We start from the raw sequence: 6052 nt of genomic DNA on the forward strand, positions 1-6052 counted from the left end.
GTTAATACATAAAACACAGGCGCTTCCAGAATGTCACATTCTGGGAAATTCAGGGTTTGCACAATTAAAGTTGATTGAGCACTTCTGCAACAAACCTGCTGTCTTCTCCCTCACCCCACCCTGCAAAACGGACTTCTCAAAAAGTAATGGGAAAATGCACTGGAGAGTGTGGAGTAACATTTGTACAATGAAAAAAACTACAAACAAACTGGAACGAATGATTGATAACCACTTTCCTTCCTCCTCCTCCTCCTCCTCCTCCCCAAGCTCTCCTCTCTCCACACACAGCTACGGCTAACAGACCTTAACTTTCATGAGTTCATTTCATTGGGAATGGTGTGAAGTGCATGCTCAATTGCTACAGCTGGCAACTGGATAGCTCAATTGGTCAGAACGTGGTGCTGATAACAGCAAGGTTGCAGGTCTGATCCCCATATGGGACAGCTGCATTGCAGGGGGTTGGACTAGATGATCCTCAGGGTCCCTTCCAGCTCTACGATTCTATGCTTCTGGTTCATATCATAGTGTAACATAGTACAAAGTTGACTGCTCATGGATCAATGTGCTTTAATCTATCATTTCCTTGCTGTCCAGAATAATTCCATACCAACCTTGGACCTTAAGCCCTAGTTATGAATCAAGGAAATGGGGAGGAAGAGGAAGAATGAAGGGGGAAAGCAGCAGCAGTGTGCCCCAATACGTATTGGGGAAGGGACATGCAGGTGAAGAGAAATGGGAACTGTTGCCCTACCACCTCCAGTATATTTAACCACGAGACTGCTCACCTCATGACATCTCCAGACCCTTTCAGGAAAGCCTATTTGGTATCATTAAGCGGTGTCTTTTAGCAAAACAATTGGAACACGTTTCTAATATCAAGGCTTAGATAGAAATATATTAAAATATAGCAAAGAAAACTCCTCTCATGTACATGCTACATTTGCTCCTCAATTGAGCTCATGTTAAACAGTTAAATAGCAGGCAAAATTGAACTATAGCACAGAGCAGCACAAATGAAGAGCTGTTCCTCTGTTGCCCTGCTCTCCAGAGTCTCCTTTCTCTCACCTTTACAGAATAAGCAACACACTCACTTTACAGGAGTCTAATCTGGTTGAAGGAAAAAAACAGGGTGGGGATGACACTGGAAGCAAGATGTAAACTTGAAAACTCCCTGTACCGAATATCAAGAATGTTTCCAACACTGGACTTTATACCCCTGTGCCTTTCTTTCCTACAAAATGAATATTAAATAAACCCTCAAACAGGTAGTTATACTCAGCAGCCAAACTTATCTAATAACTTGAAAGTTTCTGTATAGCAACATCCCTGTCCCCGGAGCATATGACTGATGCAAATATTAGTACATTCCCCAAAGAAACAGCCTGTTGCTGATTAAGAGGAAGGAAGCCCCACAAGGGTCCAGCCATTAGTGAACAAATAAGATTTCATCACTTTCTCAGAATAAAGGACAAGCAACAGCAGGAATACAGGCAGAAGACATTGGAAATGAGAAGAATGGGCCATGCTTTTCTTCCAGCAGTTTCCTTCTAGTTTTGGAGCTCAGCTGGAGAAAACCAACCGGTGGAGGGGTTGGCGGGTGGAATGTGGGAGCATAAACCATGAATGTGGGGAAAGTTTTACACACTTCATTTACTTACTCCTTATGTTGTTGAAGTCAGCATATATGCATGACTGTGGCAGATCCAAGTTTAAACAAAATACCGGTAGGTCCGTCATCACACCATTGTATCTAGTTTGGCCTGAGCAATCAATTACTAGTCCGAAACCCATATGGATGACTGACATCCACCCTCACACTTTTCTTCATTAACAGGCTTACTCTAGTTCCAAACTGTGAACAACACATTATTTTATAAATAATTGAATTCCAGATTTGAAGTAGTGCTTTTAAATATATATATATATATATATATACACACACACACACACACACACATACGGTATATATATTTTAAAAACCTCATCATGTGCCAGACAAACTGTAAGATTGCTTTTCAGGCTCATCAGACAAAGGTACTTTCATTGATAGGGAACATCAAAGAATGTTACCCTGACAAATATCCACTGACTGTCGCTTTGAGTAAATCATCAGTAAGATGATTTGAGATATAGAACTAATATTAGAACTGCTTAGACAAATGGCCACATGTGTTCAATGAATTCATGGAGGGGGGGAGGGGGATTGCAACAACAATTGCCTTTCAGAAAATTGTCAAGGTGATTTATGTAAGTTTTGTGTGGGCATTCCCCCCCCCCCCCGAGTTTCAGAGTAAGTACTGTCCTGTCTCATTTGTGCAAAGCAGATACAGGCAACAAAATGTTTTCGGAGAGCTAGTAAGGAGAGCTGCAGTCAGGGGTGCACAAGTAATTTTAGACTCTAGGCTTAGTAGTGCTACTACCCCCACCCCCAAAAAACTACTCCATTATTACAATTAAAGAACCAAGACCATGAACTAGTTTGAAGTCATGTTGCCATGATGGCAAGAGATGCTACAGCGCTAGGGGGAAGAGGACTCTGCACAGCCTCAGTTTAGTTGATATAGCCACTGCTTGCCTATTCAGAGCCATATAGTAGGCTCCAGTGTGACATACAAAACGAGGGACCTGCTGCACCAGACCTGTGGCCCATCAAAGTCCAGCATCCTGTTCTCATGGTGCCAACCAGATGCCTGTCAGAAGCGGATGCCTGTAGGAACCCTGTTCAGTTTTGCCCCTGGCCACCCTAGCTTCAGATCCGAAATCAATGCATTCTCAATAACAAGATAGACAATCATATGGAAAATGAAAAGATTCCATATCGCTATCTGCTTGAAACTGGTAAAGGTAAAGGGACCCCTGACCGTTAGGTCCAGTCGTGGCCGACTCCAGCATTGCAGCACTCATCCCGCTTTACTAGCCGAGGGAGCCGGTGTACAGCTTCCAGGTCATGTGGCTAGCATGAGTAAGCCTCTTCTGGCAAACCAGAGCAGTGCACAGAAACGCCGATAACCTTCCCACTTGCACTTTGACGTGCTTTCGAACTGCTAGGTTGACAGGAGCAGGGACTGAGCAATGGTAGCTCACCCCGTCGCGGGATTCGAACCGCTGACCTTCTGATCAGCAAGCCCTAGGCTTTGTGGTTTAACCCACAGCACCACCCACGTCCCTGGAAACTGGTACATGACTGTAAATTAACCTGAACTGTAGACCACTCGTGTGTTTCTTATTAAGAAGAGAATGAATGAGAACGTGGCACTATTAAGAGGAGGGGGGAAATCATTTTTGACCCGGGGAAGTATTTACTGATTTGTTCTCAAATCACTGGAATAGTTTTACTAACATTACAAGAGCAATAACAAAGAAATTGGTGTTGCTCCTGTAGCATGTAAGCCATGGACAGCGACAATAAAACTGCAGCTAATTGGTAGTTACAAAGAAGGACAAAGGCACAAGGTGGCTGGCTTTTTATTACCGTATCATTCTTCGTGTGCTATTTGAGGAAGCCCTTGTAAACTGGAACCCCTGGGCCTGTTTTACCATCTGTCCCCTCCTCTACTGGGCAGGGATCCTGAACAGTCATTGTATAGGGAGAATTCAGCAATGCTCTGTTGCCCTAAACAAATATTGCAGAAAGGGGTGGGAGTGGGGAATGTACCAACAGGCCTGCTTTTTAGAGAGCACCTGTTATCACTGGAGAACCCTTATCGATAAAAGACAAATAGAACCATCTGCACCTAAGCCTAGACAGTAAATCAAACATCCCCTGCAATTAAATGGATCACATGGTGAGATAACCCTTGTAGACCTCCTTCATAAACAAACCTTAAAACAGGAGTCACCACAGAGAGGGTAAATAATATAAAACATCTCCGAGCCTTCCGTACACATATATACCTTTTCAAAATGCCTGTTGAAACACTTGTCTATGTCCTGCCATGGTCTTTAATGACCTTGGTAAAAGCTGGGCTGGGGGGCTATGTATGTCACACGTTATCCTTAGCTCATTGGAAGAAGAGAATAAAAGTGTATTCTATGCCTTCACAATTTTCTATTTGGAGGAGAAAATATCCTCTGAAAATCCACACAATAAATAAGGCTGGAATCCAAGATGCATTTGAAAGGGATTAGGAAATAAGTACCATTGAATTCAGTGAGAATTAGGGTACTTTATATAGGGGCTGAATACTGGAAATGGTTCAGATGTTGCCAACAAGAAATTAGCAACAAACAGGTTATTATTTTTAACTACCTTTACTATTATGGAATTTATATGCCACTTAATGCCAAAGTAGATGTCTAAGCAGTTTAGAAGTCTACAACACATATCAAATACACACACATTCACACAAACAAACTTAACCTGCTGGATTTTCTGTAGAAAAGAGAAATCTGGATTAAAGGGGAGAAGATGGGCTGGCCTTTTAATGTTAATGATGTAATGCAGATGCTGTGAAAAACTTGAATGCATAAGCAGTGCCAATCCCACAATAAACTACCTGAAAGCATCATTACTTCTGAATAAACATGCACAAGTCTGAACTGTAAATCCCAGATTGGCTAAATGTGAGCAGGACAATCTTGAAATTGCTTGAAGAAGACATGTTTTAATGTTTCTCTTTCTGCTTCTTTCTCGCCCGCTACCTTCTCACATTCATACTGTTATGTATTGAAGTTCTCACCCTGGCTACCAGGGGTATTGTGTATATAGTTTTCACTCAGGTCCACATTAGTTAATTTAGGCAGGAAACCCTGGGTTCTTGTTGTTACAATGTTGACAGCCGGTTGCCTATAAAAGCAGGCCGGCTGAGCTGTTCAGTTCAGTTCAGTTCCAGCTTACTTATAAAGAACTGCTTGGAGAAATCTCTGTGTCGTCTGCTTTGTCAACCCACTACTTAATACATACATACATATATACATACATTCACTTGCTACAGCTTTGGGCAGCAGCATTCAAACATCTGACCAGCTTACAAATGTTATGGTTACTAGCAAATTAATGTGTGAACTGATTCCATTTAAAAGTACTGTATTGCACTGGAAATTAGCTGAAGCACTATACAGTGGTGCCCCGCAAGACGAATGCCTCGCAAGACGGAAAACCCGCTAGACGAAAGGGTTTTCCGTTTTGGAGGTGCTTCGCAAAACGAATTTTCTATGGGCTTGCTTCGCAAGACGAAAATGTCTTGTGATTCCTGGGGGGGGGGTTTTCGCTCCCCACCCCCTTTTTCTAAGGCACTAAGCTGCTAATAGCCTTTTAGCAGCTAATCCACTAATCCCTTAAGCCTTTAATAGCCGCTAATAGCCGCTAATAGCCGCTAAACCACTAATAGCGCTAATCCGCTAATCCGCTAATGGGGTTGCTTCGCAAGACGAAAAAACCGCTAGACGAAGAGACTCGCGGAAAGGATTCTTTTCGTCTTGCGAGGCACCACTGTATGTGGCATTAGGTCTATGATAATTCCTTTACAAATGTCACCTTTTGATATTATAGCCATGCATGAATGTTTACAATATACTGTATTTAAAAAAATGCTTAACATAGTAACAAAGAATGACCCCCCACAAATAATCCAACAAAGAAACTGGTTTGACCACTTCAGCAGTTCCTTCTACAAAATAATGCAGTTTTATAGATAGCAAACCACAAGCTTGGATGGGATCCAAAAATGGCATTCAAACCAATGCACAAATCCTGCAAATCCTTGGATAAAACTTTTCTCATTTTATATTGGATTCTCAGGCCTGTTTTTCTTCATGTAAATTTTGGAATGGTCCATGCAGCATATAAACACACTTGGCAGAGACCAAGTTACTGAGATGCAACAGAGAAATATAATCCATTCCTTGTTTATTGTTTGCATCACCGCTCCTAGTTAATGATAATACAACCCATGCTGTTCAATATTTTTCTCCTATTAATCTGGTTGCCTCTAGCTTGCCATTAGGATTACTTATTAATAAGCATCTCATATACCACAGAGAAGAACTTGAAAAACTTGCTAGAAGTGATGCAACCTTGGGAAGTATTGCAAAGCATGCCAGTTCAAACCCT

This window comes from Podarcis tiliguerta, assembly GCF_965153285.1.
Source record: "Podarcis tiliguerta genome assembly, chromosome: 7".
NCBI lineage: Eukaryota > Metazoa > Chordata > Lepidosauria > Squamata > Lacertidae > Podarcis > Podarcis tiliguerta.